The following is a 13666-nucleotide window of genomic DNA, read 5'->3' on the forward strand; positions in this document are numbered from 1 at the left end:
TTAAAGGTAAATAAACTGAGTTGATCTTTAAAAAGCACCATGGAGTTAGTGTAAGCATTGTTATTTCAAGAATAGAGATGTTTAAATGTCAAGCTAATCATCAATTATTCACACAGTTTGTAATAGACTTGAATGAAGAATCAAAAAGGGTAAGTTAATCATGCATTTAAGATCTATTTGTTTCTAGAAGATTTAGCAAATTTGTATCTGTATATGTAGATTCTGATGCCTGAGATCATTTAAATATTTTCCAAAATGAACCCACAATTTAAATATCTACCATTTACTTAGATTTAATCTGGTGCTGTTGCCAAAAGCCAAGCATATCCAAAGTTACATCGCCTTATTTCATAAAAACAATTATCTTGCTAGTTTATCCTGTTACCTAAGGTAGGCAGTTGTGTTAGCTAAAAAGGGACTCAGTTTATTATGCTAAAAGTGTTTTGTTCTGTCAATGAAGAATCTACCCAATTAAGTACAGGAAATCACCACATGGCCAGAACTTTTAGGCACTCTTGAAAACTAATTTTATATTAGTATTAGATTCTCATAAACTCTCTGAAGGTTTTTTCTATGTCTGCATTAGTTCCTGGGTATTAGTCTACTGTTATATTACCAACATGTATGGAAACTTCCCTTAGGAGCATGTTTTTATATGAGCCACGAAACGGGAGGTATAAGCGGTTATTTTGAGCACGTAGGAGAAAAATCTGACCCAGACGTGAAGGGTGAGCGAAAACTTCTGGAGGAAGCGACCTCTAAACTGAGATGTGAAGGGTTCATTTGCCCTTTAGAGGAGTTTTGATAGTGGTTCTGGAGGCTGTAGAAAGGACAGTGGGGGCCATGGCATCGGTGTGGCAATCTGTGATTGAGAGCATCTGGTATATTACAGCTTTCAAGCTAATGTGCCCTAGTTACGTGGCTAAAGAGTTACAAATATGTTTAAATCTTCATTCTCTTACTCTGTGGGGAAGGGGGCGAGTTAAGGTCTCAGGTCCATTGCCCCCAGATACAAGCGAACTTGTTGGTTTACTCCAGTGTGCCATGAATGGAGTATCATTTTCCACGTGTTGTGAAGTAAAATATTCTTAGGAACTAGTGCCTTATAGTAAATAAAGTAGTTGGAGTGGATAACACATGGAGTGAAAACTGGTGAGGGGAAGGAAATGAAGATACAAAGATAAGCGTGGAAAAACCATGAAGAGACCTGTAAATCACTGTTAGGACTTGGAGGAGCCACTCAGTGGATTCAGGCAGATAGCTGAAACAAAGAGATTTGCATTTTTGGAAAATTACTCTGGATATGGGGTGAGAATAGATGGGAAGGAGGTCAGCCAAGGGGCTAGGGAGACTAATTAATATGTTATTGTAGCAATCCAGAAAAGAGTGGTGGCCAAATGAGCCCAGGAGAAAGGTAAGGATGGGGAGTAGGCATCAGTCCCAGAATATTAAAGAGATAATGAAGTAAATACCAAAACAGAAGGAGACATAAGGGTCAAGGATGGCTGGCAGGCATTTGGTTTAACCATGGTAAAACCAAATGGCAGTTGGTGTCCACCGAACACTGTTTTACTAATTATATCCATGTGCCTGGCATGGTTAGAATATATCAACCCATTTAATCCTAATGACACTCATTTCAGATAGATGCCGTATAACAGACCCATTTACAAATGAAAAAAAGAAACCGAGGCCCAAAAGCAAGTTAATAATAAAAGATAGAAAGTTGGATTTGAGCCCAAGAACATCTGTTTTCTTTACTGCTACATTATACTGTCTCTAGTGCTATTCACTGAAATTGGGCAGAGTTTTAGGGAGAAGCCGATGAATTCAGTCTTGGCCATTGCTTTGGACTGAATTTTGTCCCTCCCTCTTCATCCCCCCAGAATCCGTATGCTGAAGCTCTGATCTCCCATGTGACTGCATCTGGATGTAGGGCCTTTGTGGAGATATTCAAAGTTAAATGAGACCGTAAGGGTAGGGCCCTAATCTGACAGGATTGTGGCCTTCTATACAAAGCTCTCCCCGCAGCCCCTCATCACTCGAGGTCACAGTGATAACGTGACCTTCTGTAAAAGCAAACCAGCAGAACCCAACCATGCTGGACCCTGATCTCAGACTTCTAGCCTCCATAACCAAGAAATACATTTCTATTAGTTAACCGTCCAGCCTATGGTCTTGTTGTGGTAGCCCGAACAGACTCAGAGACACTGCATGTATGAATCTATTACTCAGCAGAGCCACTGGAATGGAAATATAGATTTGGGAGTTTTCAGGACATGGGTGAAAAATCAAACTATGCAACTAAATGAGGTTGACTGGAAAGAGTATCTATAATCAAGAAAAGAGGGCTGAGAATAAAGCCCATAGAGACATCAGCATCAGTAAAAAAAAAAATGGGCAAAGGGAGACACGCTAGCAAAAAAGGACTGAGTAAGAGTAGTTAGCAAGGAAAAATAGAGAAAGAAATTGAAACAAAATATATAGTGTGACAAACACCAAGGACAGAAAGACTTGGAGAGAAAGGAAGTGAGGAACCATGTTGAATGCTAGAGAAAGTTACAAGGGATAATATTTATCCATTGGATTTAACCCTAAGAAGTCATCGTAATCCTTAGTAAGAACAAGTCCACTGTCATCGACTTGTAAAGACAGAAAGCACATAGAAATGTATAGACTAAAGCATTTTGGGAGAAGTGGAGAACTGGGAGTAGATAACTCATTCAAAGACATGACCTTAATGGGAAAGAAAGATGAGAGTAGATGTATACCAAAACTTCCAACACGACGAGAGATTGAAGAAAGCTTCATGTGGATGGGAAGGAGCAAATAAGCCCTTGAGAGGGCAGGTGAAGTGGAAATGCAGAGCTCAGGGAGGAAGATTGACTTTAGGGGGAGGAACGCCACTACTTTTAAAAGAAAAGTAAGCATGGATGCAGGTGAATCTCTAGATCTAGAGGCAAACTCTGAGAGGGCTCTTATTTGAAGCACTGTGTTTCAACTAAGAGTTGAGCATGAAAGTGTTCTAGGAAGAAGGAGAAGGTTGGGGAGGCACTGGGTAGACGTTTACTTTGTGTAATTCTGGGAACATTGGATCCATTCATCTTTGGAGTCTTACAAGGAAGTGGCCATGATAGACTGGATCTAAAATATTGATGAGAGGAGAGGCTAGAGTGTGAACCCCCATGAAATCGTAGCTGGAAAGAAAGGGTGAATTCTGAAAAAAAAAAAAAAAACACCTGATAGGTAAATACACAGTAAAAGGGTCCTAGAATGACAAGTTCCCATGAGGTCACAGAACAGAGGGTGAGCCTATACCTGATGAAGAGGTTGCGGTCAGAGAGTGGCGTGAGTGCATTGCAGATTTCAGCTAAACCGGCAGATCAGGGCGATGGCAGAGTATGGTCATCAGGAATAGAAATGGCATGTTTTTACGAAAGAAATAAGAAAATGAAAGAGTCTATGAATAGGTAAAGTGCTCTCAAGCACATAGCCAAAACGTAATCAGAAGCTCCCAGATCAACTTTCCTCCTATTCTAGCTCAAGCATGAGAACAAACAGAAAGAAATCAGACATTGTTCTCTAACGCAGTAGGAGGTAGTCTCAAGAGGAAATTTCCAAATCTTCACACCTGGACCCACACCCTTGAATAACCTCCGGGGATACATAGAGTTTCCATGCCCTTAGCACTTTTAATTCGGGCCCGGCACAGCCTTCCCTCTGAGGTGAGATAACTTGGCACCTGTGGTCAAGAAGTGACATGGGGCAGAAAACCCCGTGAAGTGTCTGCAGCCCTTTCTCCACTAAGTCAACGAGGACTCACCTGGCCACCACCGCTGGGGGCCATATGCCCGTCTAGGAGAGCATAGCTCGTCATTATCCTGAGATTTGTCCTTCTGTGTACATTTCTACTGAGTTAGGAGAAATTTGAAAAATTAGAATAGCAATGCACACCACACTATGATGTTTCAAAGTACAGTAAGGGTCTTAGGTTAATTAAAAGGAATATGTTGAAAAATCAAGAGGTCAGTGGCATTGAACATGGCCCAGAACCCCATGCAGGGGGGTCCCTCACCCAGAGGGACGTTGCATCCCTAGGAAGCCGGACAGTGCCAGGAGCAGGGCCTTGTTGGACATTGGGTCCCCTACAGACGCGTGCCTGTGGCTACTACACTCTTTGCTGAGCTGAGGACACAGTGGTACAGAGCGGCACAGACTTGTACCCAGGTGTCCTGAGTTCTCGACTCAAAAGTTCCAGATTCCAAAACTGTACTTAGAGTGGTTGGCATTCAAGCTCGCGCTTAGTGTGTGTGGTGCGCTGAAAGGTGGGCAATGATTCATTGGGAGCTTTTTAGCTCTGCAGAAGGTAGGTAGTCACTGTGGGCCAGGGCACACCTGTGGAGGCCTGCAGACCCATTTTACAGATGGGAATCCCAGGAACAGTGAGATCAAGGTGAGATACTTGCAGAAAGTCACCCAGTTTAGGATCCACCCCATGTAGAAGTTACCGGACATTGCCGACCCAGGGTGGTCAGGTGTGGGATGGGTGCGCTTTTAGCATAAACTAGTCTTTGAGTCCTTAGTCCAGTGCTGCTGACTTCTGATGCACCACCTCCTCAACTAAACTGAAGCTGCAGAGCATGCATACCACACAGGTCAGTAGTCATCTTTGAGCCTTTAGAGAATTGATGGAGTGACAGCAAGGTGCTGTGGACACCTCCCCTGGATGTCACACCAGCACAGGGGAGAGGACTGGGGATGGGGAGGATGAACCTAATGGTCTGTGTGACCTTGGGCAAGTCCTTTCCCTCTTTGGGGCTTCCTTTCTCCAGTGGTAAATGGAGGGATTGAACCAGCACAGACCACAAAGATGGTTCCAGTCTTGTTCCTGCCTTCAGAGGAGTGGGGAAGAGACTGATGTGAAGACAGGGTTACCACTCTAGATGACTAGGTGGTGACGAAAGTCTGTGTTAGGGCTGAGGGAGTCGAGAGGATGGGTAAATAATGTCACCTGAGGAGGACGCAGGGTGAGATCAGTGTGATGATGCCTAATATACCTGATCTGCATCTTGTCACAACCCCAACCTGGATCTGTCCCTGAGGCAGGTGAAGAAATATTTTGAATCAGTGCTGGAGTGAAGACTCAGTGTATGCCTAGGGGCTTCCCAGTCTTGCTAAAAGGAAGCTTTCCTCCTCTGAATTTCTGTTGATTGTTGGGTGGCTGGGTGGTGGCAGGTCAGAGACTAAGACTCAGCCTACCCAGAGGGCCCTGAGCTCCCATACACCACAGGTCATCTCTCATTTCATCTCTGCTTCAAACTTTCCAATCCTTATCCCTTTGCCTTCAGGATAAACCATAAACTACTCAGCAGGTGAAGTCCTTGTCTGGTCTGATTCTTCTTCAGACTAGACTAGCATTTCTCAGCCTTGGCACTATTGATATTTTGGGTTGGATAATTCTTGTCATTGGGGGCTGTCCTCTGCGTGGTACAATAGGTTGTGTGACGGCGTCCCTGGCCTCTGCATCCCACCACTTTTCCAACTTGGGCCCAGCGTAATGGCTCCTGCAGAGCAGGGTGGAGAGAAGAAGGGACATTCAGCCATCGGTGATGTAGTGACCAGAGAATACACCGTCCACATTCAGAAGCACATCCACGGAGTGGGTTTCCAGGATTGTGCTCCTCGGGTACTCAGAGAGATGCAGAAATTGGACATGAAGGAAATGGGAACCCCCACCCATGTCCACACAGACACCAGGTTCAACAAAGCCATCTGGGCCTAAGGAGTAGAAGGCCCCATACAGTATCGGGTGTGATTGTCCACAAAATGTAATGAGGTCGAAGACTCACCAAACAAACTTTTTACATGGGTGACTTATGCATTGTAACTGTCACCACTTTTTGACGACTACAGTTAATGTGAATGAAGACTAACTGCTGATTGTGAAATCAATGTATAAAACGACAAAAAAGTGTCTGCAGACATTGCCAAGTGAACCCTGGGGGGCGAAATCACCCCCGCTGGAGAACCACTGGATTAGAGGAGTATCAGCCGCCCTGAACCTCTTTTCTGTCCAGGGGTGTGCCTTCCTTTCCCTTTCCTCACACAGTCTTCCACGTTTCTCCCCTGCCCCCCGTGGGTCCTACCAGTCCTACAGATCTCAGAAGTTCCTCCCCTGGGGAGCCCACTCTGACCCTCTCAGACTGACCCAGGTGCGCGACCACAGACCTCCAGTTTCTGAGTCTCCCCCACTGGACTGGGAGCCCCCCAAGGGCAGCGTCTTCATGACCCCACCCCTGTGTCCTCAGCCACCCAGCTCGGGGCCAGGAGCAGCGCTAGGGCTGGGTGTTTGTGTGAAACAGGCCGGGCTGGGGCGGAATTCCCTGTCTCCAGGGCTGGATCTGACGGTCAGAGGGAGGCGCTAGACCTCCTGGCTCTCTGCCTGGCCCGCAGGGTCTCAAGTGCTTCTCTTCTGCTTCTCAGCCCTCAGACCCTTTAACAGATTTTTCTGGAGACTGTATGTGAGATGAGACAGGTGTGTCCAAGAACAAGAATTCTGTCTTAGTCACCTTTATGCCCACAGCCACCATCGCCCTCTCCTACCTGTGAGGCCTTGCACAGAGCAGGTGGACCGTGGCCCTGGCTTGTGTCCCAGGCTCGTGTCCCAGGCTCGTGTCTCAGCCTTGTGTCTCAGCCTCGTGTCTCAGCCTCGTGTCCCAGCCAGCCTGCTCCTTCGGTGGCCAGGGGCTCGGACACAGGCCCGCAGTGCTGCCACTCATTTCTTCAGAGAATGTGTATGGAGGCCCCTGACCCATACTAGACCCAGGGCTAATGCTGGGGATACGGCTTCGAAAAAACAGGGACCCAGCCCTCTTGGAACTTTGCTCTAGTTGAAGGCAGGGGTGGGTGGTGGGGAGACGGTGAACAGGGACAAACAGTGGACACAGTAAGAAAGAAAAATGTATAGCAGATCAGATGACAATAAATGCCATAGAATAAAATAAAATGTGTGGGGGGAGACAGGCGGGGTTGGAGGGATTGAGAAAAAAGAGAGAGAGAGAAAAATGCATGAACAAAGGATAACAGTGAGGTGATTGACAGGGAAGGGGTGTGGGGCAGGTAGAGGAGGGTAAATGGAGACTTGACTCGGGGTGGTAGACATATCGTGTGGAGTAGTGCACCTGAAACCTGTATAATTCTGTTAACCAGTATCACCCCCCACCAGTAAATTCAATAAAAAGGAAAAGAAATAAAACTGTGGAGGGGAATAGAGGGTGAGGGGGAATGAGTTGGAGGGTTGTCATTTAAATAGGGTGGTCTGGGAAGGCTTCCCTGAAGAGACAACATCTGAACAAAGATCTGAAGGATGTGAGAAGCACACCTGTACCTGGGAGAAGAGTGCTGCAGGTAAAGGGAACAGCCAGTGCAAAGGTCCCGGGGTCGCAGATCGGTGGTATGATGAAAAAGCAGTGAGGAGGCCCATGTGCCTGGAGCAGGTAAGTGAGGGAAGAGAGGTAGGGAAGAGGCCAGATCACCAGGCCTTCGGGACCACAACAAAGACTTTGCCTTTACTTTGAGGGAAGCAGGAGTTGCAGGAGAATTACCCCTTCACTGAGCTATAATTTAGATGCCGTTGTTAGTCTGGAGTTCAATGGCTTTCGGGACTGACAGGCAGTTGTGCGGTGCAAACATCACCATACTCCTGCTGGAACACTTCCAGCCCCTGAGAAAGGTCCCTGCTTCCTTTTTGCGCTAATTCCTGCTCTCACCACAGCCCCAGGCAACCTGGAAGGGGCATTCCCTCTCTGCGGTTTTGCCTTTTCTAAAGGTTTCTTATAAATGTAACCAGACAATAATAACAAAGTCACATCATAGTTAATATGGCTTTTTTTAGTACTCAGGCTCCAGTACTGAATCTCAAAAATTAACTAAGACATAACTCAAAACTACTGCAGTAATTTCTTACAAGTTTGCTTTGTGAACTGAGGCATGAAGAGGCCAAATGAGCCACTATGTCAAAAAATGCTAATTACAACCAGAGAAGAGAAAAGAGGATGAGATATGGAGACCTGTTCTGTATTGCTCCTTACTGTTTGAACTTTTCACCCTTGCTAGAGCTGGCTCCAGTGAATGTAGCCTTGGGTAGGAAATCCCAATGGGCGCAGACTCCCGGGGCAAAAGAATGCCTGGTATGTTTACATTTGATAACATTGTTATAGTTACTAAGGTAGCAGCTGAGGTTTCTGCAGTCTTATAGGATCTCCCATGCTGGTGGCAAGGTTATTTGTGAGCTTCTCAGTTCAATATATTTTTAATGTTGGGTTGCTATAGCATAATAAAAATCAGTGAATTTCCTGGATATCCAGGCTAGTCTAAATTGGTTTTAAATATGATTACATGTGAATGAATAATATTGTGCAGCCCTTTTTTTTTAACCTGTAAGCTGTTTTACAAAAGAAGAATATAGACATATGATTGCACAGTAATAAATGATAGAGGACTAGTTGAATAAATAGTCTTTGTTTCCAGATATAACTATTGGACACATATATTTAAATCTGTAATAGGGCAGACATCAAAAAAAGCAGAAATCTCAATTATTCCCTTAGCTAACTGATTTCTAAACTTTCATCTTTCCACTTATATTTTTTAATGTATCATACAACCTTACAAGGTATTACAAGACAAAACTCAAATTCTGGTATAGAGGGTCTATTTTCAAGAATTCATAGAATGATCAAGATATATATTAATCTCATAGCAAAAGGGAGGCAACACCCTGATCAAGTCCAAACTGTCGAGTCCAAACAGAATAAGATCCAATAAGAGTTCTGCAAAAACAGCACAGCAATAAATGTTAGTCATATTTAATAGACTGTATGAATGGATCGTACAGTCTATTAAATTGTAAAATATTGGAGTAGGGAAATTTGTTTTTGCAGAATTTTCTGCTATCTATTTTGATACTTGGTCCACCAAGAACAACCCTGAGAGAACATCAAGATGGAAGACAGAGTTCATAGAATTAATCGTTTTACTATAAGATACTCAAGAGCAGAGCAGTGAGTTATTCTTAATGGAGAGGGGTGCATGTTGTACCCTTACAACAGGCGAGTTTGGACATTAGGTCAGATCTAGGGAGCCCACAAAGTAATGAGACCATCTGTGGGATGTTTCTGAAGCAAAATGAAGAGTCACATCTAGTAGTTAGTAGGCAGATACTTCAGCATCTTATCAGTAACAATATACATCAATAGATGCATAGTACTGGGTTTTAGTGGGTTTTTTTTCCACCTGAAAAGTAGAGAGTACACTACAAAAACCATCAAGACTCACACTAGAAGGTAAAGCTATTTCTTACATGGAAGATAGCACTTTCCACTATCCCAGAGCTCCCCCTGGCCAGTAGTGGTATCTATTTCCCATGATAGGCAGGGTGGCGTATCACTGAGACCAAGGGATTTGTCATCAGATAAATCTACATTCAAATCCAACTCTGCAGCTTGCCAGCTGAGCTTCCCGTGGCCTGTTGCAGAAGCCATTCCATCCGTATGGCTCAGTTCCTTCTTCAGTGAAATGGAAACCTGAGAGTTGCTGGAAAAATAAAATAACTTGTTCAAAGAGCACAGGGTAGCCCTGGCTGGTGTGGCTCAGTGGATTGAGCACCAGCCTGAAAAAGTAAGGGTCACCGGTTCGATTCCCAGTCAGGGCATAGGCCTGGGTCACAGGCCAGGTCCCCAGTAGAGGACACGCAAGAGGCAACCACACATGGATGTTTCTCTCCCTCTCATTCTCCCTCCCTTCCCTTCTCTAAAAATAAATAAATAAATATTCCTTAAATAAACCCTTTATTAAGGTCTCATTAAGTCACTCACTTGATTGTGCAATATTTCTTACTGGGCCCCAGCTGATAAACTGTGTCCCTAATGACAATTTCTACACACAGTTTACTCGCAGGTATAAGGGAGTGTGTATTTGTGTGTGTGTGTGTGTGTGTGTGTGTGTGTGTGTGTGTGTGTGTGTGTGGCCCTGGATATATTCAGGTTCTTCACTTCCCAAAGGGCAGGAGATTCTGAGCCCAGGGGTTAGGAGCTGGCAGACCAGAGTTCTCAGGTGGACTCTGCCTCTGCAGAGGGGTTTTTGAGCCCAGCTTGCTCCTGCAAGGGGCCCCGCGGCTGCCGGTTGCCAGGGGGCCCAAATGAAGAAAGCTGAGTTGTCAAGGCTGTGTCACATTCAGGGGTTTCAGTGCGCTGGTGGCTTTGGTCAATTTTGCCACGAATACAAATATAATAGCTTCTAAATAGTCTTTAGAATAAAGTTAAGAGTTTATGGAACAAGAATTTTTCTAATAAACGATTTAATAAAACTATAGAAGGAACCAGAAAACCACCAAACCCCCCCAAACATAAAAAGCAAAAATGGGACAAAGACTGGAAGTTCTGTTACTTAACTGGTGTATCAACTCCAGTTAAGGTCAGCATGGGGAAGCAGTGGAAATCTGGAGATCAGTCGGTCTGCACCTGCTCAGGCACACCGGAGTTTCTACAACAAGATTAAAACAGCGCTAGCATTTAGAGAGCAGTTAGCAGGGGCCAGCCAATTGTCCTAAGCATTTTGTTTGTTTGTTTAATTCTAACATGAAAGCAGACCCTAAATGTCATCCCTGGACCACTACTGGAGAAACTGGGGCAAGGTAGGGAAGGGTTGAGTAACTTAATAAATAGTAGAACTCCAATTTGAACCCAGGTAGGTCTGCCCGCGGAGTCTGTGCTCTTAACCACTGCATCGTGCTTCTTTTTCCACCTGAACAGTGAGATGCTTGGTGCCACGACCTCCAGGGTGCCTTTTAGCTTGAGTTCTCTATGTCTCTGTTTCATTCCCCACACAGAAAGTTAATAATTTCCCTTTAACATTAGGAATACCCTGATTTCTCGCCGCACTGTCACGCAGTACTGTGCCCATGAGTCCATTAGCCCCACCACTCTCCCCCTGCCTGTCCCGGGGCCATTCATCATAGCGCATCTCCTGTGGTCACGGGCTGTTTTAAATCTTCCCGGGAGCTTACTTCAAACAATGCCCCTACGCGCTTATTTCCAGTCAGTCTAAAAACTTTCTAGTGTTGTCAGAGCTGCTGGGGGTACCAAATTTCCACGGGAACCTAAAGGTCCACTAATCCTATGACGACAGGCCACCTGTCGCACGGAGCTCGTGTTCAAGTGCACTTGCTTAGGAGCATCAAAGCTTTCCTATATTTTTCTTTAGATTTAATCTGTACCGTATTTTTTTTCCCATTACCTCTTCATCCCCTTATACCCTCCTCTCCCCAGCAATCATCACACTGTTGTCCATAACCATGAGTCCTTTTTCCTTTTTGCTCAATCCCTCCAGCCCCTGACCTCCCCCACCAACTAGCTGTCCGCCTGCTTTCCATCTACAAGTCTGTCCCCATTTTCCTTGTTAGTTCAGCTTGTTCATTAGACTGCACATAGGAGTGAAGCCACATGGTATTTGTCTTTTCTCTGCTTATTTCACTGAGCATGGTTTTCTCCTTATGTTTTTCATCTCTTCCTTTTATGCCTTTTTACCTGATCCATTCTTCCATTGTTTCCTTCTCCAGACCTTGCTATAGCAAGCCTAAAACTCTCAGCTCAGATGAACAAATTCTTCCTCCTTCCTCCCCAATCGCAGTTTAGTAACCACTTTTTTGAGCTGCCCACTTTTGACCCAAAGCTATATCCACTGCAGCAGAGCTTCGGCATAACTTCTGGACAGGTGACGCCAGTAAACCAAGTGAACCGGCCCATTTTACAATGAGTGTAATCTCTCCTCAGGAGCTAGATTAAAATCAGCTCGCTTATGGGTTAAAAATAACTCAAATATTCCCCTTTCTTTAACAGAACCAGCCTGTACACAAGTTCCCCAGCTGACATAGCATTTTGGAACTTGGTGCTTCCTGGAAAATACAGATGAGCCGCCAAACATTTAATCTGATCAGACTTGAGATAGAGGACAAGTATTTTAAATATAAACAGATGAATTGTTGAGCAAAAAATTTATGAACAGCAGTTATCACAGACTTGAGAATGATTCATTTATGTTCTTCACGTTTCTTTAGATGTGTGGCCAGTGCTGGTGTGCACTTCTTCCAGCTCTGCCAGACGAGTAGGTACAGCATATTCTGACCTATGCGAAGTCGTGTTCAAGATAAGAGTTCAGGAAATGATGGTTCCTTGCTGGGGCCTTTGTATTTTCTTTAACAGTCATATTTTTCAAGCAAACTGAAAAATAGTCTGGAAGCTTTGCTAGAAATAAATGAGAGAGATGCATTCAAGGTCTCAGAGTAGCCCTGGCTGGTGCGGCTCAGTGGGTAACTGGGAACATGCCTAGGCGAAAACACAGAAGTGTTCCAAAGACGGGGAAAAATGGTAAAAGTTTGTATAGAAAAAAGTGCATTCTGAAGAATAATCAGTTCTGCATTCTTAGCCCTGAGATGGGTCCAGACGTCATCAGCTAGACATCAGGCAGTCAGGCTCAAAGGACACCAGGTGATGTGGAAGATGGTGCCAGGACATCTAGTCAGTCCCGGTGGTTTGGATAACAAATGTCAGGTGGATGTACCGGTGAGTCCTTCGGGGTTGATCATTGCCTCAGTGGATAATTAGAAGGTTAGCTGGAGGTCCAGACGTGTCCAAGCATCGACACAGGATGGAACGTTTTTAAAAAGTTGATGCTCCCAGGCTAGTTAGAATAAGAGAACAGTCTGTTGTCATACTTCAAATTTCATAAAGTTAGTAATTTTAGCACCTTGGTTAAAATGACTCCATTCTATGTAGATAGTCCCTAGCTTTGGTCTTCACTCACATTAAAACTTTTTCTTTGACCTAAGTTTGAAGGAAATTGAAAATGTTCTTGGGACCCTAAGCACTGTGGTTACTGTGCCTAACAATAAATTGCCCTCAGAAATCATCTCCCATATTCCATTCTGTATTTTTTCTTTCTTTTTTTCTTTTTTTCTTTCTTTTTTTTTTTTTTTGCCAGAGAATAGCTCTAAAAATTTTCCTTTCATTGGATCACAGAGAACCTTCAAGGACAGCCAGTCATTCAGTGTGGTGATTCCCAGATCCTCAGCCTAGACTTCCAGGCTTCACCAAGTCTTGTTTTGCCCAGCAATTCACCCTGACTCCCAAATGCACCTTTGACTTCTGTTAGGCCTAGTCCTTCCGTTCCAACACTGTGTATTGAAATAGCCTGGGAGGTTTTTGGGTTTTGGTTTTGTTTGGGTTTGAATTCTGATTCCAAAGCCAATCAAATCAGAATATCTGGGTATGGAACCCAGAAAGCAATGAAGCAATACTTTATAAAGTTCCTCAGATGATCCCAATTTGCATACAAGTTTAAGAAGCAGAGCTCTAAGTGGCAACAACAACAGCAAAATCATTCTCCTGTAATGTGCTATGAAGCACAGGATATGATTTTATATATATATATATATATATATATATACACACACACACACACACACACACATAAATATATATATTATAATATATATTATATAATGTAATATATATTGTAATATGTATATATTATATAATGTAATATATACATTACATATATAATCTCTCTCTCTCTATATATATATACTCTCTCTATATATATTATTATA

The 13666-nt window shown here is 44.0% G+C and overlaps 1 pseudogene; it reads left to right on the forward strand.

Annotated features, from left to right (window-relative positions):
• Window positions 1–5557: 5557 nt before the first annotated feature.
• LOC139440444 (large ribosomal subunit protein eL31-like) lies at window positions 5558–5904 on the forward strand (annotated as a pseudogene).
• The last annotated feature ends 7762 nt before the right edge of the window (window positions 5905–13666 follow it).

This window comes from Desmodus rotundus, chromosome 12 (genome assembly GCF_022682495.2).
Source record: "Desmodus rotundus isolate HL8 chromosome 12, HLdesRot8A.1, whole genome shotgun sequence".
Classification (NCBI taxonomy): Eukaryota; Metazoa; Chordata; class Mammalia; order Chiroptera; family Phyllostomidae; genus Desmodus; species Desmodus rotundus.